The 24,741-nt window shown below is 37.0% G+C and overlaps 1 long non-coding RNA gene across 1 annotated transcript; it reads right to left on the reverse strand.

Moving 5' to 3' along the window:
* Positions 1-6,836: 6,836 nt before the first annotated feature.
* Positions 6,837-24,533, reverse strand: LOC144221474 (uncharacterized). Its single transcript, XR_013332086.1, has 4 exons — positions 24,459-24,533; positions 19,413-19,494; positions 8,981-9,098; positions 6,837-7,007 (listed from the first exon to the last, which is right to left on the reverse strand). It is a non-coding gene; the product is annotated as an uncharacterized LOC144221474 (long non-coding RNA).
* Between the last annotated feature and the right edge of the window lie 208 nt (positions 24,534-24,741).

Here is a 24,741-nt window from a genome sequence, read left to right on the forward strand (position 1 = left end):
TGCAGCTTCTCCTGAACTCCTTTGTTTTCTATCAATAAACTGGTTCTTGGCCTTGACACTTTAAAAACTTTGAGGAGCATTTCAAATGGACTCTGGAGATTCTGACTTCACTGACTGGAGACAGAGGTGTGAGCCAGGCCTCACTGTTCTTCAAAAGCTTCTCTCATCTCTAGGATGAATCTAACGTGTAGTCAGAGGTGAAACTCATGGTCCAAGAATGATGTCCCTCTGAGGAAAAATGATTGAGAGCAGTCATTCTTATATAGGAGGAAAAATAAAATGTCATTGGAACAACCATTTGTCCAATAATCTTTTTTTTCAAGTGGGGTGTTTTGTTTTGTTTGTTTGTTTGTTTGTTGTTGCTGTTGTTTTGAGTGAGAGAGAGAGAGAGATCAAGGAAGAGGGCCAGAGAGAGAATTCCAAGCAGGCTCCACATTCAGTGCGGAGCTGGCACAGAGCTCAGTCTGATGACTCTGGGATCATGATCTGAACCGAGATCAAGGGTCCAATGCTCAACCCACTGAGCTGCCCAGGCCCCTCAGTACAATAATCCTTTTTTTTTTTTTAATTTTTAATGTTTATTTACTTTTGAGACACAGAGAGAGACTGAGCATGAACAGGGGAGGGTCATAGAGAGGGAGACACAGAATCCGAAGCAGGCACCAGGCTGAGCTCTCAGCACCGAGCCCAACGAGGGGATAACCCACAAGCTGTGAGATCATGATCTGAGTCAAAGTCGAATGCTTAACCAACTTAGCCACCCAGGTGACCCCCTTTTTAAAGGCCACTGTATTTTAGTCAGTGTTTGCCAAAGAAGCAAAACCAAGAGACACATATAGGTTGAGATGTCTCACGATCTGCCATTTGCAAGCTGGAGAATGAGGAAAGGCATTTATAATTCACATCACATCTAATTCAGTGAGTCCAAAGGTTTGAGAACTACGGAGGGCAGTGGTATAAATCTCAGTCCAAGAGCAGGAGAAATTGAGATGTCCTAGTTCAAGCTATGAAACAGGGAAAAGGGAGAAATTCCTCCTTCTTTCACCTTTTGTTCTACTTTATTCCATTTTTTTTTTCTATTCAGGCCCTCAATGGATTAGGTGATGCCCACACACTTGGGGAAGGCCATCTACTTTACTGAGTCCACCTACACAAATTTTAATCTCATCTGGAAACACCCCCATGGAAACATCCAGAAATAAAGTTTAACCAGGGCATCCTATGACTAAGTCAAACTGACACATAAAATTAGCCATTATAAGTATCCTGCTTTGAAACAAAGCCTACATAAAGAAAAACAAAACTATCCTATCTACCTTTAACTAGCAGCAATTTTATTTCCAAACATATTTCCCCTGATTTAATTCATGTTGGCACAAGCATTACAAATTTACAAATGTTTTAAACTGGATTTTTATTCCCATTAAACACTATACACAGCCAGTTGTATTTAAAGATTATAGATGGATTTTATATCTTTAATGTGAAAGAATCCTGGGTTCGGTCAGAAACCTGACATCAACTTTTTCCCCTACACCTGGATAATCTAGCACAAACCACAATAACTTCAAGAAGCTCCAACTTCCCTTTCTGTAGAACGAGGTCACCAATAAATGTCCTAATTAATGAATGAAGGTGCTTTGAGAATTGAAATGAGATTTTTGTAAGCACTTTGTACATTGTTGATTGCTATACAAAAGAAAAGTTAGTACCAATTATCATGTTGCTTGAATCTGTAATCTTTAGTAGAGAATTGCTTTCTACAACTTTGTTTACTCATGTGCAAACATCATTTCTATTTTTTATAACATCATGTTGGAATTTTACTGTCTCATAGATGTGAATTTGGCTCTTGACTTTCCTATCTTAGAGCCACAATAATGATGCTTTTCCCCTAGTCTTCCCTAGAATAATGTGTCCCCAATATATCTGAAGTTGCAAAAACACATATTTACTTGCCTCATGGTGCATGAAACTCCCGTCAACATAATAACATCCTCCCATGGACTTAGTACCCTCAGCTACAAAGGTGTCTTCAGGCCAGAGGTCTTCAAACTTTGGCATGCATCAGGATCATCCAAAAGCCTTGTTAAAACAGATGGTTGGGTCCCAGCCCCAGAGTTTCTGATATGGTAGATCTGGGGTGAGACCCAACAATTTACATGTCTATTAAGTCCCAGGCAATGCTGATGGCACTAGCCTGTATACATTTTGAGAAACACAGCTTTCAGCAAATAACCATAAAAACAAATTTATTAAAACAAAATGACATCTACAAACATCCAGATGTTTGCATCATACAGATACCTATTTCTCCCCATTCTCAGCCAAAGACCTTTGAACTTTAAAAGATTTTGGGATTTGAAGGCTAGTGGAATACTGATCATTGCTTTTGCTTGTCATAGGGGAAAATAGTTTGATCTTCAAAACAAAATTTAAAGAAATCAAGGCAAAACACTGGATCCTGAACTGATAATAAATAATGTGAGAGCTTTGTAATTTATAGCTTCTCAGATCTTAAAGACATGATTAGCACTGGATTTCTATCACAGTTTTTTGTTTATTATAGATTCAGTCTAAAGTGTCTTAAAGTACACCCATGGGGTGAATAAAATAAATAAATAAATAAATAAATAAATTTGATTTCTCTCCTGCTACCATACTTAAATGTTAATTTCAAAGTAAAAAAATGTGTCATATATTCCTTATTTTATGTGAATAAAATAGCATGTACTATTATATATAACATTCTTTACACAAATTCATGAATTCTGGAGGGGTTTTAGAACCTTAAACTTATTAAAAGAAAATGTAAAAGATCTTTCCACATTTGAGAGAAGAGGTTCTTGATTTTGAACAACATGATGAAACTGTGTGTTATTATGATTGCCAATGTGACATTTGAAGACAAACCATAGTGATCAGTTCTCTCTCATACTGCCATGCTTCTCTCTCAGCCCCTTGCGTGATGTCATTGTAAGGTATATATTTTAACAATCTGCTTTAGCTCAATTTTCTGAGGCCCTTTATTTTGATTTTCCTGATTGTCACTGTACGTTAATACTCATGAGATTAAATACATGTATATTTATAAAGCCCCTATGAGAGATTAAAGGGACTGCATAGCAATCTAAACTTTGTAGGACTGGAAAGTGACTCCCTTGAGGAAATCACAGAGTCCTTTGTGGCAAGATAAGAAATTGCCTCCCTGGTTTCTAGTGGTTTTTAGTGCATTTATTTGTTAACTGATGATAGTGGTCAGAAACACCATGCTATTTTGACAAACTGCCCACCACTCGATGTAAATCCTTATCTCAAACTGACAACCACACCCAGTGGATCTACACTCTCATGAACATCATCTGCTTTCTAACCTGAGCTGACCACACTGTGTTTAAAGCCAATAACTGTCTCTTTGGATCTTAGGTTCCTTCTATTTTCTTAAATTGTTTTCATAATTGATTTCATGAATTCATAAAGTAATTTTATTTATCTCAGCACAGACTACATGGCTTTAAATCTTCAGTTGGAGGAATTTCCCACTGTTTTCGGATAAGCTGGGCCTAGGATAAACAGTGTCTAGGTTTCCCAGTTTCTGAAAATATGTCCATCTTTTCCTTTTCTGTTGTTGTGTTTCTCTATTTTCACAAACCAACTACCTCAAAGCTCAGTAGAGCTTATATCAACAACCATTGTACTATATCACATAATTTTGAGGCTCAAGAAATTGGGCAGGAATCAGTAGGATGACCCTTCTGTTCCAGGTGATGTCCATAGCGTTCACTTGGTGATGCTCTTCCAGCAGCTGGACTAGTTTGGAAGATCTACAATGGCTTCAGCTGCATGCCTGAAGTCTGGGCTGGGATGACTGAAATAGCTGGGGACTGGCTGCCATTGTTCTTTCTTCACTGTGACATCTCCATACATCAAACTTGGGCTTCCTCTCAGCAAGTTGGATCTTAGAGAATAATTACATTTTCTTTTTATTTCTCTCTCTTTATTGATTTAAACTTGCCGCTCTGTGGTGCTTCCCTGAGTCTCCCAGCCTGTTTGTGGTTAAGCCAGCCCAGGTGACTCGTCCTGGTGAATACGAGTTTTCTACTCTAAGTGTGAGTTTGACAATGTGTGCTGAGTGAGAGGACCCACAGGATCCAAACAGCCTAGGCACTTAAGTCAAATCACTGCTTAAACAACAACTGCCCTCGTATAGTAGAATTTACAGGAAATTTACCAAGAAATTTGACTTCTGAACTGAATGTAGTATATCAATACAACTATTGAGTTACCCTCCTTGGGAATGAAGGGGTATTTGATAACCATCAAGGCAGATTGCAACAGTGATATTAATTCTCACCAAATATTTTATATGCACTGTGAGTCCCCTTGCAGTAAGTTTGTGATGGATATTACTTCCCAGGTAAAGTGTAGAAGGGTGACTCTGAGCTTCCCATGTGCTGCCTTCCTTTTTGGTACAGAGTGTAAAAACCATATGATTACATTGGCAGGAGCACATGACCAATCATAGCCACCAGAATTGCTGAGGCAGAGCCTCAAGGGAACTGCTCAACATGAATCAGGATTTGTGTGGCTAAGAAATAAATGACTTGTATAGGTCACTGAGATTTTGGATTTACACATCACAATAGCTAAACTTTGTCTAACGTCTCCAATATATCATTCCATTTTTATTGTAGAAACTACCCTTGAAAGTGAAAGATGCATAGTTGATTTCACAAAGTCTAAAGTCAATCATTATCTCTACCTTCCTCCCAAACAATGAAAATACCTCTGAATTCTTAACTATGTTAGCCACCTTCCTTTGCAATCTTACATGTTATTGTCATCTAACATTGTAGTTCCATCTTTATTTATAACTTCAATATTTATCATTTTATTGTGATTTATTATTGTTTTTACAAATATTTTTTTCTTTAGATTTACCTACAGACTTAGTAATTTTTCCATTACACAATTTCAGGATTTCAGTTCAGGTTTCATTTCCCTCACAAAGCAAATCCTTTAATAGTCATTTCAAAATGAAAGGAAGGTAAGTTTTCTACATTATTCCTTTTTCGAAATGTGTTTATTTGAACTTCCCTTTTGAAAAATAGTTAAACAGGTATAGAATTTTAGTTGTCAGCAGTTTTGTCTCAGTATTATATATATAGATCACCATCTTTCATCTTCTGTACCAGGGGTCAGCAAACTTTTTCTTAAGTGCTCAGATAGAAAATAATTTAGGCTTTGTGGGCCATAAGGTTTCCATGACAACAACTCAACTATACTGTTGAAGCATGAAAACAGCCATAAAAATATGTAAATGGATGGGTATAACTGTGTTCCAGTAAAACTGTTATTTGCAAAAACAAATCTCTGGGCCATCAGCTATTGTTTGCTGATCTCTGCTCTATAGTTAAATTGAGAAGTCTGCACTGAGTCTAATTGCCTCTCTTCTGAAATAATCTGCCTTAGGTTCTTTTCTTTGTCTTTGGCGATCAGTATTTTGGTGTAATTTATTTTATAAATGAGACTTCCTGAGGATTAATACTTTCTGAATATGAGGAGCAATATCTACAATGATTTCTGAGAAAACTGAAACTACTATCTCCTCGAACACTGTCTACCCCCTTCATCCTTTCTGCTTTTGCTTTCTGGAAATTATAGTAAATTTATGTTAAAAATGTACTCTAAGCCAATGTCATTCATATTCTGTTTCATATTCTGTTTCATATTTTTATCATTTTTCTCTGTGCTGTATACTCTTTAGATGTCTAATTCATTCAGCAATTCTCTCTTAAACTATGTCTAACATGTGTTTCATACACTGAGTATTAATTTCTTATGTCTAGAAGTTCTCTTCCTTTAAAAATCTGTCTTTCTTTTTAAAAGTATTTTGTTGTTTTAAATGGTTTCTCCATTTTGTCTATATGCCTTTAATCATTTATAGAAGATTTTTATAATGTAGGGACACCTAGGTGGCTCAGTTGACTAAGCATCAAACTCTTGATTTCAGCTTAGGTCATGATCTCAAGTCTGTTAGACTGATCCCAGCATCAGGCTCCATGCTAGGTATTGAACCTGCTTGGGATTCTCTCTTTCCCTCTCCCTTGCCCTTCTGCTCTCACTCTCTCTCTCTCTCTCAAAAAAAAAAATATGTTTACAGTGTTCATTTGATAGTTTCATTACTTTTTTTTGAGGGTCTACTCCCATAGTTTCTTTCACTCATGGTAAATTATTTCCTCCTATGTTTTATGATTATAGATTATGAGTTCATCATCATCAGGGCTTTATCTATGGGTATCATATGAGAAATTGTCTCTCCAAATAAAGGTTACACTTTCTTCTGCCAGAAATTCCATGGAACTGTAACCTAAAATCATTTTATGTATTAATTTCTCACTTTGGAAATTACTGTACTACTCCAATAATATAAATATGAACCACAAATTCATGTAAATTGCAGACAGAATATTGTAAATTCTAAGACTGGCATTTTCTCCATTCACAGCTTAAACTAAGACAGATTTTCACTGAGAGTGTAGGTCTATGTTTCTGGTGTATGAATCTCAATTTCAAATATACACCTTTTTAGGGCCCAAAAGCTCACTGTATCTCCTTACCTGGTATCAACATTAAAACTCAAGCACTTGAATTCCAAAAGGCAGTAGTAACTTTCCCCAAGGCTAAACAGCTGCAGTCATAGCTCACATTCCTTGGCATTTCTTTCTTCTTTTTTGTGTCCTATAAAATTATCTCACATTTTCCCTTTGTTTTTGTTTTTAATTTTTTAATGGTTATTAATTTTGAGAGAGAGAACCAAAGTGTGAGTGGGCAAAGGGCAGAGAGAGAGGGAGACAGAGAATCCCAAGCAGACTTCAGGCTCTGCACTGCTAGCACAGAGCGCAACATGAGGCTCAAACTCACAAACTGATGAGAGATCATGATGACCTGAGGTGAAATTTAACGCTCAGCCAGATGAGCCACTCAGGCACCCCCGTTTTTGTTTTCTGAAAGAAAAACACACAAAGATATTTGCTAAACTTTATCCAATACCCTATGTGTTGGTGAAGGAGAAGATTTCCAAGTTGTGCTTTTTAAATATCTATTGACTCAGACTTGCCTTGGAAGCAACATAAAGGTATAGTGTAAATGTGTTATCTGTAGACATGACAGGTCTAGATTTAAATCCAATTTTTGACACTCACTATTTATTCTTAACATTAGCGAGCCCCAATTACTTCCTTTATAAATCAAAATAATAAATTCTATCTTTATCAGTCAGTTCAGCTTCAGGGAAAAATATTTTAACCAACTAATGAAGCAATACTTTGAATTTGATATTCATAAGTGTTCACAAAGCCAGAGTGATTGGCTCTAGACTTGGTCTCTAGACTTAAAGCCCAGAACTGTGGAGCTGGCCCCTTAGTAGAGCTGTTACTTTGGGAAGCACAGTGTTCACTGTTTTAGAGGAATGGGAAACCACTGCACTGTGACACAGCCATGTTATATCTGCTAGTCCACAAAAGTAAAACAGAACCCAAATGGACACTCCCAACCCTGCCTCTTAATACCCACTCGTGATAACCAAAGTAACAGTTCAGCCAGAAGGACAGCACCCATACCAGTCTGCCTTCCTAATATGTCTACAAATGTGAGTAAAATAACAAATCAGTCAGGACGCTATCTGCAAAAGTAAGACCTAGCTTTCCATCTTCTGTAGGATACGTGCTCAGAGAGCCAATTCAAGCAGGATGGTGAGCAAGGAATAAATGAAACAATGTGCATGAAGCATTTGGCACCGAGCCTGCATATAGCAAAAGCAGTTTCCAGTGCCCTGAGTCCTTAAGGCTATGCCCAGTGAGGCAGAATTTATGCCATCTCAAAAGTTCCTTGCACATGAACACATGGGACTCATTCACTACTGCAGGCAGTAGTTTCATGAAAATATGATTTCTTTTAGGAAAAGAGAGTTGAGGTGGTGATTTGGAAATTAAAACCATGGTTCTCCTCCATGGGATTCCTTTACCTGGCCAGTCAGACAGGGAGTAATGCACAGCTACAGTAGCTACATCAACTCTGAGAGCTTTCTCCAAAATATGGAAAACATCCCTATTACAGATGGTAGCCCACACACAGCAGTAAAGGGAGAGGCAGTGCCTACATTACTGAGGCACAAATCCCAACAGCTCCTATGGTGGTTCATGTACAGTGCCTAGTCTCCTCAGTTGAAACTATCTCTCTCTCCTGATGGCATAAAATGCTGTCCCAAATACCTCACTCTGCTAATGACATATACTTCATTGTATATAATGTGGAATTCTTCATGAAGAGAAAGAGGGGGCATAAACACTATAGTTAAAAGTATTTGAGGGGCCCTTGGGTGGCTCAGTTGGTTAAGCATCCGACTTCAGTTCGGGTCATGATCTCATGGCTTGTGGGTTCGAGCCCCGCATCGGGCTCTAGGTTGACAGCTAGCTCAGAGCCTGGAGCCTGTTTCAAATTCCATGTCTCCTTCTTTCTGACCCTTTCCTGCTTGTGCTGTCTCTCTCTCTTTCTCAGAAATAAATAAAACATTTAAAAAATTAAAAACTATTTGATACGAAAGAAATAAACTAAAATAATATAAAATTTAAAAAATAATAAAATAAAACTTCCCCAAATACCATTCTCCTGACACTGTGAAGTATATTTTAGCAAATTATTACTAAGTAGGCCAGTTAAACAATTATACATATGCATAATTATGCAATTATACTCTGAAGTGTTTTAATGTAAGAGAATTTTAAGTGGACATAAAGGATAAAAAGTAAAATAAGCTTTTATACTGCATGACTCAGGATGGCATTGCCCATCACATCTGTGACACACAGCAAGGGCTGTCCAAATCTGAGCTGTCACAGTGAATCCTCTGGTTCAACATTTTTATGTTCATCTCACTTAATTCTTATAGTGACTCCTGAGGCAGGCACAGGCTACTCACCAGACAATTTGATTTGTTCCCAGAGAGAGCTGAGAGTCAGGACATTTTAAGGTAGATTTCATCTCAGATGGGTATAAGAGTATACATTAGAGGTCTTGTGCCAGAAATCAATTTCATCCTTATAAAAATAACAGAATTGATTACAAAAAAATGATTTAAAAATAAGGCAGAAACATATATTTTGCAAAGATGTATAAAAGCTTTATGGCCAAATATTCAAAATATATAACATCATCATTTTGTGGGGGCCAGGGATTCCACCTGCACTGTACTCGCTGGAGCTTATTATAACAAATCTGGTGAAATTGGACTTAAAATAATGTCTCCCTTTCTGGTGTATCTCTTATGTTCAACCTCCATTCAAAATCAACATCACTGCTGAAAATCTTCTCTTTGCCAGCTGGATGTTCTCCCATGTCTCCAAAATCAGGAAACAAATGACAAATGTTGGGCCAGAGATATTTCCATCTAGTTCCTTCTAAAATATTTGACTCTGAACACATTTGCATCTTTTTAGGCATACTTTTCCCCCGTTTTTCATGTTGTTTTTCTTATTATTGAATTATAGAAATTATTTATGTATTTTGGATACAAGGATATAAGTCCTTTATCAGGTATATGTATTATGAATATTTTTCATCATTTTATTTTATCTCCATCATGATAAGTGTACTCTTTAATCTCCATCTCCTATTTCACCCACCTCCTTACCTACCTCCCCTCCGATAACCATCAGTCTGTTGTTCTCTATAGTTAAAAATCTGTTTCTTAGTTTATTTCTCTCTCTCTCCCTTTGCTCATTTGTTTTCCTTCTTAAATTTGGCTGGGTATCTTTTTTGTGTGTACACTGACTCTGGCATTAACCCTGAAGTGCATACTTACTAGCATTACAAAGGTTTTAACGGTGGTCTGGGCATATAAAGTTTTCCCAAACCAAGGACCACCTGCTTTAGAATCTTCATTGAACAGGTGATATGCAAAAAGGAATTTTTAAACTTGCCTATAGTCCTGAGCATAAGTGTCACTCTGTACTCAGTTTAATTCTAACTAAAAATTCATGTTCTTTTTTCCTCATTGGAGAAACTTTCTAATGATAACATATAATTGTTTGACATAAAAAGTACCAAACACGAATAGATAGTTCTCTACAGAAGATATATGAGTGGCCAAAAAACATATAAAAAGATGTTCAAAATTACTACTCAAAACTATAATGAGATACTACCTTATACACATTACGATGACCATAATAAAACAACAGCAGAGAATTAGTGTTGTGAGTACGTAGAAATTGGAACCCTCAATGCATTGTTTGTAGAAATGTAAAATGGTGCTGCCACTATAGAAAGCAGTATGGCACTTCCTCAAAAAATTAAACATAGAGTTTTCACATGATCTGGCAATTTCAAAAGAAGTGAAAGCAAGGACTTGCACAGATATCTGTATATTTACTCCATAGCAGCATTATTCACAATAGCCAAAAGGTGGAAACAACCCAAATGTCCATCAATGAACCAATAGATTTTTAAAATGTGCTATACCCATACAATGGAATATGATTCAGTCTTTTAAATTTTTTTCATTTTTTTAATTTTTATTTATTTTTGAGAGAAAGAGCACAAGTGGAGGAGGGGCAGAGAGAGAGGGAGAGACAATTCAAAGCAGGCTCCAGGCTCTGAGCTGTCAGCACAGAGCTCCACCCAGGGCTCAAACTCACAAACCATGAGATCATGACCTGACTAACTGAGCCATCCAGGTGCACCTAGTCTTTTAAAAAGAGGGCAATTTGGAGGCACCCGGGTGGCTCAGTCAGTTGAGTATCCAACTCTTTGATTTCGGCTTAGGTCAGATCTCAGGTTCTTAAGTTTAAGCTTTGCATTAGGCTCTACGCTAACAACATGGAGGCTGCTTGGTATTTTCTCTCATCTCTCTACCCTTCCCCTACTTGTGCTCACATGCTTTCTCTCAAAATAAATAAATACACTTAAAAAAAAAAGAAGGCAATTTTGACACATGGTACAGCACAGATGAACCTTGAATACATTATGCTAAATAAAACAAGCCAGATACAAAAGGACAAATATTGTATGATTTCACTTACATGAGGGAAGCAGAGACATCAAATTCTTAGAGATAGAAAGTAGAATGGTAGTTGCCAGGGGCTGGGAGGATGGGAGAAAGTGCTTAATGAATGCAGAGTTGGAGAAGATGAAAAGTTCTAGAGATGGGTAGCGGTGATGATTACACAACAATGTGAATGTACCTAAGCGACTGAGCCCATAAATGGTTAAGATAGTAAATTGTATGTTGTGTATATTTTTCCAGAAGTTAAAAGAAAAAAAAAAAGGACCAGCCTTCAGACTCAGTGGTTCTGATACCCATCACTTTACTTGGAATTCTCTCACCAGACCCTCCTGACAGGTATCTTCAGGTTCATGTGGCAAATGAGATTTGTCATGCAGACTGATGGTCTCAGCACTCACAGCAGGTCACCAGACTCCAGTACTTGTGTTAATTCAATCACAGAGAAAAGTCAGCGAGCAGTGGAGCTGCAACTCCACTGCAGAGTGCACAGAGCAATGCAAGTACTTGGCTGGTGGCAGCTACACGCTCTTTGGGAAATGGGCCTCAAGCACCTGTGTCTCCAGCCCTGCGACCTGAACAGCTCTCTCAGCTGTGTCAGAAAGGGGAACAGAGAATTCATTCTGGTTTGGCTTTTAGAGACCCTTTGTGTGGAGTTGCACAGTGAAGTTGCTGCAGTTTTGGAGCATCTCGGTTCTGCCAATATATGTGGAAGAAGGGATGAGTCTGCAAGGTAAATGCTTTGCAGAAGAAACCTGGCTTTTTAGGTATGCAGCTTTTACTCACTTAAAATCATATTCAATAGATACCTTGACGTTTTTACTCTTGAACATTTTCCTTTAAATTCCTAGCACACTAATCAAGTGATATGATTTTATTCACCCAAGAGATACTGTTAAACAAAACAAAACAAAGCAAAAAATGAAAAGCCCCAATTGGGGTTATTTGCCCTCCAAGACAGAAACCAAGATCTAATTACAGTTTCAATCGATCCTAGGAATGTGATCTTTTAACAGTTAATATGAAAAATTTTAATCGGTACTAGTGAGGACACTTGTGTGACAAAATACCTGCTGATCTCTTCCTCCTCCAAAGGAAGATGACCTGGCCTGAAACAATCCTTCCCTTTCTTTTGCCAGTATATATATATTTTTGCCTCATCCCCCTTCCGATAAAAGGCATCCATTTTGTACAACTCCTAGAAGAGTCTCTTTACTTGCTGGAGGAGATGCTGCCCAATTCATTAATCCTTTGATAAAGCCTGTCATATCTTCAACTTTACTCCTTTGAACTTAGTCTTTTAACATAACTGATTAACTACTACCTGCAAGAAAACCTTAAAAGACACATTTTTATATCTTATTCTTAAGAAATCTACATCTTCTTAGATTTGAATTACCATCTTTTCTCCTGAATCTACTATATAAGCCAGTAGAAAGGAATCCACACAAAAGTGGCCTCTAAAAGCCAAACCAGAAAACCAGGCTCTGCATAGTCAACAATCCACTGCTGGATATGTAGAGTTTAAAGTGCAAAAATTCTATCTTGTTTGAAATTATTTGCAGTTACTGTAAAGACTGTTAATGAAAAATGTTTCCCTTTTAAATTCAATAAAAACAGTAGTAATGCACCTGACAATTCTCAGCAATGGAGAAGTAGTTCATGTCAACACATTCAGACAATTTCCCTAGTGATTCTGTCAAAACTAATGAATGTAGACCCTGCAAGAACCCAGAATGTTGAAAGTATTGCAGCAAGTGCACCGTCACAATGTGAGGATCTCAGTGCTGTAAGGAAACTTCTCTGGAATGCCTTGCCTTCTGCAAGTAGCATTAGTGGGGGTACAATGTGAAATCGGTGAAGAAGTAGGCAATTTGCAACCTTCTGGAAGTTTTTAATTGCAGGCCAGATTCTGAGTAATGATAGCCTGTTGCCCTACCATTCCTTGGATATTTTTAACTATGAATTTATTTTTAACACTTTTGTTTTAGCCATTTCAATGGGAGAAAGTCATCTTTTGCATCCTCTTGTGATTTTTCTGTGATATGTTTTGGAGAAAATAGCTCAAATATATTTCACACCTATAATTTTATTGCTTGGAAAGGACTCCAGGCCTTGGCAGGCATGGTGGTGAAATCCTTCAGTGATGAACCTGTGGTTTCCCAGGAGCCTAATTCTGCATCCTGATGAAGTGGAAATTTCACTGCATACACGTTTCTCCCTCATACAGATATTTGAATTTTTACTTATTTTAAGTTCACAGAAACTTCCCAGGTTGATATTACACAGCATCCATCTGCAGATCTTGAGGCCTTCACCCACTTTCTTCCTGCTATTCCATACTTTCTATTCTTAAGGGCATTCTATGACCTGCTATTATTTATCAAAAATGCATTAGCCTCTTCTTTTCTAAAATGCTATTTGCTTTAAACTCAAGTTACCACCTTCACTACCTCTGGTATCTTCTGACTGTAGATTGATTCATGATGTCAACCTTAAAAATAAAGCAGCTAGTTATATTACTAGTAGAATGAGTGTATTAGGGAATAGCAAAAAATTGCAATTCAAGACAAGCAAAATATGGTGAACCATCGGCAAGTCCAAATAGGCAAAGGGAAAGTCAGCTTTTATTAGGTTTTAGGAGGAAATTGGAGAGGGTTGTTTTAAACAAAATTTATTTGGAAAAAGAGCAAGAGTTTGAGGCTGTAGCAGTTTCTCCTTGACTATAAGCTATGGTTAGTGCATTGTTGCTGAGGCAAGGAAGGGTCTTCTTTCTTTTCCTCAAAGGCAGGAGATAAAAAATCCCTATGCGAAAAATGTCCTCCTTTCTCAAGGTAATTCTTATCTTTCTTCTTTCTGTTGACTATAAAAACTCTAAGGAATGGCACATGCATGAGAACTCCCTTTTAAGTCCTCCTGGCTCCATTTTAAATAGGGTTTCCTTTATTTATTTTCACAGTACATTTTGAGTTTCATTCATTTACTTGTAGTACAATTGGAAATGTATTGGTCTTTGTCGCTAGAGCCATGCACAGAGCCCCTCAAACCCTTAGAATTTTCTGAGTGACAAGAACATCTTGTCATTCATGGGAATCTTTTTTGAGCCCACCTAAGTTTATGCTAATGAGGTGACCTAGGCTGGGGACCCTATATCACCCAGGTTGGGGCTGGACATTAGAAAGACCAAGGTGATTAGAAGGTTGGAACTTTTAGGTCCACCCACTGACCTCTGGGAAGAAAAGAAGAGGTGCTGCAGACTCTCAACAATAGCTAAAACATGGAAAGAGACTAAGTGTCCATCATCAGATGAATGGATCAAAAAGATGTGGTTTATCTATACCATGGAATACTACATGGCAATGAGAAACAATGAAATCTGGCCATGTGTAGCAACATGGATGGACCTTGAGGGTGTTATGCTGAGCGAAATAAGTCAGGCAGAGAAGGACAAATACCATATGTTTGCACGTATAGGAGGATTAGGAGGAACTTAACTGAGGAACAAGGGGGAGAAGAAGGGGGGAAATGGTGGGGGAAAGGGAGAGAGGCAAACCATGAGAGACTCTTGAATGCTGACAAAAACTGAGGACTGATGGATGTGGGGGGGAGGGGGGATGGGCATGGAGGAGGGCACTTGTGGGGATGAGCACTGGGTGTTATGTGGAAACTAATTTGACAATAAACTATTTGTAAAAAAAAAAAAATAAAAATAAAAATACAAAAAAAGAAGAAGAAGAGGTGCTGCAGATTAAGGTCCATAAAAACCATTGAATAGCAAACGTTGATGAGCTACCACATGCTGGGAAGGTGATGCACTGCAGTTCCTCAAGGACAGAAGCCCTTGTACTCAGGCCCTTTCCTGATCTCATCCTATGTATTTACTCATCTGGCTATTCATCTGCATCCTTTATAGTATCCTTTATAATAAACTGGTAAATGTAAGTAAATGTTTCTCTTGAGTTTGGGGGACACTCTAACAAATTAGTCAAACCTGAGGGGGAGGCAAGAACCTCCAAATTGTGTAACTAGTCTTAAGAAGCCCAAATGACAAACTGAATTCATTTTTGGTTAATTTTTTTTAACATTTATTTATTTTTGAGAGACAGAGGGACAGAGCATGAGTGGGGGAGGGACAGAGAGAGAGAGGAAAACACAGAATCTTAAGCAGGCTCCAGGCTCTGAGCTGTCAGCACAGAGCCTGACACGGGACTCGAACCCATGAACTGTGAGATCATGACCTGAGCCAAAGTCAGTGCTTAACCAACTGAGCAAACCAGGCGCCCCGATAACCGGACTTTGTAATTGGTGTCTGAAGTGGGGTTGGTCATGTGGGACTGAACCCCTAACCTGTGAAATCGGATGCTGTGTCCAGGTAAATAGTGTCAGGATTGAGTTAAGTTTGTGGGATACCTGGTCAGTGTCTGATGAGAACTGGAGAATTGTTTGGTGATAATGGAAAACACACACATACATCAGAATGGAAAATCTCACTCAGTCCTAGATAGGAATCAACTGTCCTTCTTTTTTTTTTTTTTGTTAATAAGAATGTATTTATGCATACTTCTGTCCTTTATTTGATTTATAATCTCAAGCTAGCAATACTTATTGAGCACCTATCAGCTTCTATCATTATGAAGAGCACTGAGATTTAAAAATGGAAAATAATCCTGAGTTTCTACATTCAAGGGGTTCATATTCTACCATTTCATTCAGCTTTATTTCATCCAGTGAAAAGAAGATCAGCTCTGTGGGTGAAGGATGTGCAATATCTCCCTGCTCCCGTACAGAATGGTGTTGCAAGTAATCATCACCGATATGCTTAACTGGAAGGGATGTGAAGATGGCATGGCCTTCTGAGATTCTTGCAAACCTCATTTCCCATGTCTTCAGGAAATCATTTTTGTCACATCCAGGAACAACTTTCCTTCACAGGCACCCTGAACATTGTCAGGACCTGAAGTATCCCACCCTTAATAGCTATTAACCTCTCAAATGACTGCAGCCTCTCTTCTCTCCCAGTTTCCTGGGATGCCCTACAACCTCATCAGGAACTCTGTTTTCTAACCCCTTAACTTTCTCACCTACTGACATACAAGTTTTAATCCCATGTTCACCATTTCAACACAGAGTTGCCACTACCCTCAATTCTCTCACTCTTGGTCTTCCTGTCTTATCAGCAGACAAACCTCTACCCTGAGCAAATAATGTATCTCCTTTCTCAGAACTCATATGACCTAGCAGTTCTGAAGAAAACCACATAATAAACCACATTTTTTTCACTAAAAACTCACAAAGACTAATAATGAGACTTCATCGCTACCCACAAACCCTGTTCATTTTCTCTATATACTACTCATGGCAATGGTGTTTCAAACCTTCTTCTTCCTCTCATACTCCCACCCACCTGACTTCCTTTTGATGCTATCATATCTCTTACTTGATATGGAAAATAAAAAACACTATAGGTGAAATTCTTCCATTTTCCTTCACAAATAAATGGTCAAATGTCCCCTGTCTGCACTGTTTTCTCATCTCTTTCTATGGTAGGAGAGGCTCGCCTTTTTCTTGGCAGAGCCTAATCCTTCAGTAAGGGTTATCTCGATCTCCTTCCACAGCATAGATTATTTTTTCTCTTTGGGATAGTCTACTTTTCCCTCTAAACAGCTTCACTGCATCTGCAATGCAATCATGCTTGAGCCCCATGCACCCCATACATCTATCATCTAGCTGCAATGACTCCCCCACATGTGGTCAGTCTGAAGTATTTAAAGCCAATCCCAAATACCAGATCAATGCATCTATAATACTTCAGTACATTTCTCTAGAAGATATGGATTTCTAAAAAAATATAACCAAAATACCTTATCACACATAAAGGACTTAACAAAAATTTCTTAATACCATCAAACTTCTAGTCAGTGTTCAAATTTCCCAATTGCCTCATAGTTTTCCTCCTATAATTGGTTTCTTTGAACCAGATTCCAACATTTGACTTCTAGCATGTGGAAGGCTGAATAATAGCCTCACAAGTTTTCCACATGCTAATCCCTGAAACTTATGAATTTACTGTATATGGAGAAAGGCACTTTGAAGATGTAAATAAATTAAGGCTCTTGGGATAAAGAACATTATTATATATTATCCAGGTGGGCCCAAAGTCAATACAAGGATCCTTAGAAGAGAGAAGAGGAGTTTCTATCAGAAGAGAAATGACAACAAAAGCAGAGGTAGGAGTAATGTGGGGCCAAGACATAAGGAATGCTGACAGCCTCTAGAGCCTGGAAAGATAAGGAAATGGATTCTCCCCTGGAACCTCCAAATGGAGCAATGTCTCCTCATTCGTGTAATACCATGGACCTCCAGAACTATGGAGGAGGATAAATTTGTGTTGCTTTAAGCCAATACATTTGTGGTAATTTGTTACAGCAATAATAAGAAACTAATGCAATACCATTTCAGTCTATTCTGGTCTATGGCATTGCCCTGATTTTTTTTTTGTTTCCTTTTTGTATTTTCTTTATTGAAGAAACAGTGTTATTTGTACTGTAAAATTTTCTATACTCTGGATTTGGCTGACCACATCCCTGTGGTTGTGCTCAATTTATTCTTCTAATTTTTTTTTTAATTTATTATAAACCATCAGTTTGATCTTGACGTCTGGTCAGATATAAGTTTAAGTTTTTGGAAAGAAGAGCTCATAGATGGGGCCAGAAACTTCTTATTGCAACAACCCAGGAGGCATATCATGTCTGATTGTTTCCTTTTTTGTGAGTAAAGACTAATCACTTGATTCAGGTTTAATCATCCCTTATGAAGTTTCCATCAGCCTTTCAAATGGTTTTAGTGACATTGCCATTAAGGAAGGCAAATTGTCATATTCTCATATCATTTCTTCTGCAATTATGGATTCATCTATTTCATACAAAAACATCTTTTTAGAGCACCTGGGTGGCTCAGTCAGTTAAGTGTCCAACTCTTGATTTGGCCTCAGGTCATGATCCCAGGATCATGGGACTGAGTCCTGTGTTGGGCTCCACACTGAAAATGAAACCTGCTTAAGATTCTCTCTCTTTTCTCTCTTTTTCCCTCTGCTCCCTCTCCCCAACTTTCTCTCTCTCTCTCTCTAGAAAAATTTTAAAAATTTAAAAACTATTCAGGTACCCTGTGCTACAGTTTAAAAAGGAAAGGTAGAGTAAGTATTTGCTTTTCTTTATCAATTTTCAGAAAGAAAAAAGATTAATATTTTGTACCCATCAAATGTAACCAATAAGCTGAGGTTTCTTTTAAGATTTATGATAATCCTATGGACTTTAACATATCTGATGTATTTCCATCCATTGCAATTATTTTTTTTGCTCTTGATTGTTTCTTCTGGCCAGTGGATGGCACTGGCTGTGAATGTTGACAAGTAAAGTTCATTCTCTCAAACATCCTCTAACAACACAGATCTTTTCTAGATTTCAGGACAACAGCCCAGTTTGTGATTTTCTTTTCCAGTAAAAGGTAATTGTCTGAGACTGAAAATTAATTATTGAAGTACAGTTGACATGCAATGTTATATTAGTTTCAGGTATATAACATATTAATGCAAAAATTATATATATTACTCAACGCTTACCACAATAAATGTGGTTACTGTACAGTGTTATTACAATATTACTGACTATATTCCTTATGCTCTACTTTTCATCTCCAAGACTTATTTATGTTATAAGCAGAAGTTTATATCACTTAATTCCCTTTATCTATTTGTCCTTCTCCCCAATGCTACTTGTGCAACCACCAATTTGTTTTCTGTATTTATGAGTCTGTTTCTGTTTATTTCTTTGTTCATTTATTTTTTTTTTTAGATTCCACATTTAAGTGAAATGATATGGCATTTGTCTTTCTCTGTCTGACTTATTTCATTTACTTAGCATAATACTCTCTAGGTCCATCCATGAGATTGTAATTTATATATGGGGATTTATGCTAAAATCCCACTCCCTGGATGAGTCAAAGCTATAGGTCATGTTGGGACATAAATGTCAGAAGCCTGGGTTCAAGCCACTTAGGTGGGTCTTTATCCAGCTTGCACAGACTCACAAGATATGATTATGCTCTTCCAAACTCTTCAGTGATGTCACATTGTAGCTTAAAATCATCCATGGTAGGAGTAATTACACTATGGAAATTGGCAAACATGACAAATCAAAGCTTTTATCTCCTGGAGACCTGGATATTCAACATTTACCTCACATCACTGTAAACCCCCAGAAGCCATCAGGCATCAGCCTGGGTTCTTCATCTGGCTGTGATTTTTATTTATATTTTTTGGTTGCTAGGAATTTCATTTACTTGTTCCACTTACATTTAATGCTATATTTGATCCAAAATGTATTCGTGTTTGTGTCAGGAAAGGCCTTTCCAGTGTGCCATGTTGTGAGAAACATCTATAAGTAACCATAATAAGATTTTCAGTCAGTGAGAAAACTTCAGATAAAATAATTTCAAAAGAAATTATAAAAGTGAATTAATACAGGAAAATTCAGGTGAATATCTTAATATTTTGTAACCAACCAAAATTTCAAAATTGATATATCATCAAAGCTAGAAACCAAGAAGAAAAATATTGATAGGGTTTATCTGTGCAATATAAAACATGTCTTTTTTTTTCAATGAACAAGTAAGATAGGTGACTGATTTTAAAATATCTGTAATATTTATGGATATTTTTAGCTTCACGAAATTATTCTAAGGTTCACTATACAATAATTAGAAAAAGTATGGAAGAATATATGAAAAATATGAAAAAAAGAACCTGCATCAGAGGATATTAAAGTTTATTATAAGGCTGTAATTAGAATGCTATTCCACACAGAAATAGAGTGGCATGTGTTAACCAATTCCATTGTATATAGGAATTTATAAGTAATAATTTTGAATTAGTGGAGAAAGAGGTTGCTCAATAGATAATACTGAACCATTTGGTTAATTATGGTGGGAACCATAATTCTTTTTTTGTTGTTTTATTGAAATAGTGATATACAGCACTGTGTAAGTTTAAAGTATATAGCATTCACACTTGACTTATATTATGAAATGATTACCACAATAAGTTTAGTTAACATCCATCATCTCTTACAGGTACAAATATAAAGGAAAAATATATTTTTCCTTGTGATGATTTACTCTTAGGAACTTTCCTGTGTATCATACAGTGTTAACTATAATCATCATGTTGTACATTACCTCCTTGTACTTATTTATAACTAAAAGTTTGTATCTTTTGACCATTTTTTTCCAATTCCCCCACACCCCACCACCTACCTCTAATAACCTTTTTTCTATGAGTTTTTTGGTTTTGGTTTTGATTTTAGATTCTACATGCAAGTGAGATCATGCACTATTTGTCTTTCTCCCTGTGTCTGACTTATCTCACCTACCATAATGCCCTCAAGGTTGATCCATGTTGTCACAAATTCCTTCTTTTTTTATGTTTGAATAATAAAGAATCATAATTCTTACGCAAATAACTACACATACAAATGAATAGTATATATATTTTATGAGCAAATACAAACTGAGTACCTGTTTTCTTTTGTACAAAGTACAAAGGAATGTGTGCTAAAGAATACACACCAAATTTAAGGTGGTACCAAATTTAAGGTGGTAGTAACTCCTGTGAGCAAAGCCAGGGAGAGTGATGAGGTTAAAATGTATTTTTAATGTTTTTTTTTCTTAAAGATGATCAGGGTGCCTGGGTGGCTCAGCTGGTTAAGTGCTGACTTTGGCTCAGGTCATGATCTTGCAGTTTGTTGGTTGAGCCCCATGTGGGGCTATGTGCTGACAGCTCAGAGCTTGGAGCCTGCATCAGATTCTGTGTCTTCCCCTCTCTCTGATCCTTCCCCTGGTCATGCTCTCTCTCTCTCTCTCCCATTCAAAAATAAATACTAAGAAAACATTTTTAAAGATAATCTAAAGCAAATAGCAGAAGTCAATAATGTCTATTGACTACAATTAGCATGTAGATAAGTATTTTACTTTTTTCTTTTCTTTTTTTTCTTAAATTTTTCTGAACTATTTTATAATTAAAATTTTAGAAATGGTTATAGAGAAGAAAATGTAGGTGCTCTCAGATGAAAAATACTTTTCTAAATCAAATAGAATAGGGGTGCCTGAGTGGCTCAGTCAGTTAAGCATCCATCTTCAGCTCAGTTCATGATCTCACAGTTCATGAGTTCAAGCCCCACATCAGGCTCTGTGCTGACAGTTCAGAGCCTGGAGACTGCTTTGGATTCTGTATCTCCCTTTTTCTCTGCTCCTCCCCCCCCGGTAAAATAAATAAACATTTAAAAATTTTAAATGAAAATAAAAACTAGAATTCCCCAGGAAATGTCATCAGAGAGATTAAAAGGCAATTTAAAAGCTGGAGAAAAGTGTTTACAAATTTATAAAGAGGCATAAAAATCAGTAAAAGGAATAAATCTCACTTTAGGAAAATGGACCATGAACAAACAAATATAGATAAAGAAATTTAGACACTTGTTGTTCTCTCAGGCAGAGGATGTGTTCTTGAATAAGCAAAAACAATCTAAAAGGACATATTTCAGAAGCAAAAACCCCCAAAGGAATATCAATAAAGCAGGAAGTTGGAAAATTTGGTTTTAAGTAGAAGATTATCTATATTGTTCTAGGCTATCTTCTTATTTAGATGTGGAGTAGGAGTTACAGATTTGGTGGATGAGGAGGGGTGCAATGGGGGAGGAAGAAGAGTGTTGAGGGGTACAGAGGGGGTGATGAACTCTCTGTATTCTTTGCTTGTGGTTGGGGTGTCTAGCTCTTTAATTTTAAGAAATGGAGGGGCGCCTGAGTGGCTCAGTAGGTTAAGTGTCCAACTCCTGATTTGGGCTCAATTCAAGATCCCAGGGTTTGTGAAATCATGACCCTAGTCAGACTCTGTGCTGACAGTGCAGAACCTGCTTGGGATTCTCTGTCTCTCCCTCTCTCTCTCTGTCCCTCCCCAGCTTGCCCCTTCTCTCTCTGTGTCAAAAAATAAGTAAACATTAAAAAAATGAAAACAAGTCTACTCTTCAATAATGCCCCTTTCCATCTAGATATGCTTGTATAAGAGCAGCTAAATCACAACCGGAGCAATCCTCACAAGGCAAAACAGTAAAGGCCTGCCAAATGTCAGGGGCAGTTCTAGGTGCTGAAGACCCAGCAGAGGACAAAATGGAGCAGGTCACTCTTCTCCAGTGGAAATAAATACATTCACAGAGAGTAGGAGGTCAGCTGGTGATCCCTACTGCAGGCAGCAGAGGAGAAGAAGATGTTTGATGTGGATAGAGCATGTCATTTTCCTCTGCCTGAGAAGTCTTTTCTGAGGGAGTACTTGGAGTAGTGAGTCAAGGAGGATGCTTTTTCTTTTTTGAGAGGAGAGAGAGAGAGAGAGAGAGAGAGAGAAAGCGTAAGTGGAGAAAGGGCAGAAAGAGAGAATCCCATGCAGGCTCCATACCATCAGTACAGAGCCCTATGTGGGACTCAAACTCACAGGTCAGTCACTTAACTGACTAAGCCACGCAGTTACCCCAGTTATTTGTGATTTTAATTTCTTCTTCCTATTTTTACATTTCTTGAAATTTCTAAAATACATTTATTTAACTTTTTAAAATTAAGCAAATATCAAGAATTGGTTAGCTTCCTTTTGTGACAATATGGTGAACTAAACACCCCGAAAACTCTTCCTCCTGAAAACAACTAAAAATGGTAGAAAAGGTTTAAAATATTTTTGAAATGAGGGGGCATGATAATAAAGAAGGCTCAGAGGCCTAGAAAGAAGTGAAAGCAGGGACCAAGTGATAGGTGGCTGCTTTTGTAGACCATTGTCCCTAAGGGGCATATACTACATCTTTTGGCAGACTTGGTAGGTGGGGATAGGGTGAGGGGATGGGTTTAGGACCAGAGGGATGCAAGGACTCCAAGGGTCTAGGGACACTAGGAACATGGAAGATGAACAAGAGCAGAGAGGAAATGGGGTTGCCTCCAACTTCGAGGAACATAGCAACCACAGACTGGCCCCATGTAGTTGGTGCATCCAATTCATACTTACCATTCACACCCAATTCCTAATCTCAAATTAATAATTTATCCTAAAGAAGTCCCAGATTAATAGTGAATCCTGGCCTGATCAATATGAGTTAATCTCAAAACTATAGTGATGAGTAAAATAAGCAAATCACATAAGAATAAGTATCAGATGAAGGTGGTCAAAGGTAGAAACTTCCAGTTACAAGATAAATAAGTACTGGTGATGTAATGTAAAACACATGACTATAGTTAACACTGCTCTATGGTATATATATGCAAATTGCTAAGAGAGTAGACCCTAAAATTTCTTATCACCAGGAAAAACACATTTTTTCGTGTGTGTGTGTGTGTGTGTGTGTCCATATGAGGTAATAGGGGTTAAATAAAGTTTTTGTGGTAATCATTTCATGATCTATGTATGCTGTATACTTTATACAGTGCTATATGTCAATCATATCACAATAAAACAGAAAGGAAAAAAACAATACATAAAATGTGCTTCAAAGTCAATGATTTCCAAAAATATAAAATGTTGAACCATGTATTGTTTAGGAATGTGTATGATACAATTTAAAGAAAAGTTCTATAGCTTCAAAATTCAGAACTCAAATTCTACATAGGGGTACACTTAATCATATCTCTATCAGAAAGGAACAGGTCAAATGGCTCTGAATTCACAATTACCAAGGTTACATTCATTCATGAAAGCAGTGCTTTCTTTTCAAATACATGTATAATTTTCAAAGTCAATTAACCATGTTCTGAGCCACAAAGGCAATTGCTATAAATTTTTAAATGTTGTACATTTAAACCACATTTCCTTTCAAAGAGCAATAAGAAAACAATTTTAAAATTGAAACATTTATACAACTTAAATCAAAACTCATATAAAAGTAGAAACTGTAAATTATTTGTAACTGAATAACAAATTAGAGCACCATATTTCTAATTCTAAGCAGGGAGGAAAAAAGGACATTTAAAAAATCATATCCTTAGATGCATTGAATAGATTCAAATACAGGTTAAAATAAATTGAATTAAGCTTTCCACTCAAGAATCTAGGTAAATAAATAAGACAATTAACCTAAGAAATTAGAAGGAAAAAAAATTATTAAAGAGATAAACAATTTAATTCAACAAAATAGACCAACACACAAAACGTTCAGATGATCAGCATCACCAAAAAATATTCTATGAAATCACCAATAAAACAAACTTTTGGTAAACAAAATCAACAATAAAATAGGGAAGACACAAGTAATATAGGGAATAAACAGCACGAAGGAGCACCAATACAGAAAGGATTAATATGTTATAAATGACTTACGTGTAACTTTGGTTCAATAAAAATAAATTGGTTTGAGAACCATGGGATATATTGCCAACTTCCATGCATCCTATTTTATTTCTGCAAGAGATATACAGTAGATAACCATGAAATGTGAACCTCCAATCTGTTTCTTGATAACCCACACTGAAAAGTAAATGTTTTAAAGGAAGAATAGTATTGAAAATTTGGGTACTTAGGAAGGGGGGCAAAGAAAAAGTATATAAGCTAAGGCATTTCCCTATAGGCAATGCCTAGAAGGAAAAAAAATAGCATGGGTCAA

This window comes from Crocuta crocuta, unplaced genomic scaffold, assembly GCF_008692635.1.
Source record: "Crocuta crocuta isolate KB4526 unplaced genomic scaffold, BGI_CrCroc_1.0 scaffold771, whole genome shotgun sequence".
NCBI classification, from domain to species: Eukaryota; Metazoa; Chordata; class Mammalia; order Carnivora; family Hyaenidae; genus Crocuta; species Crocuta crocuta.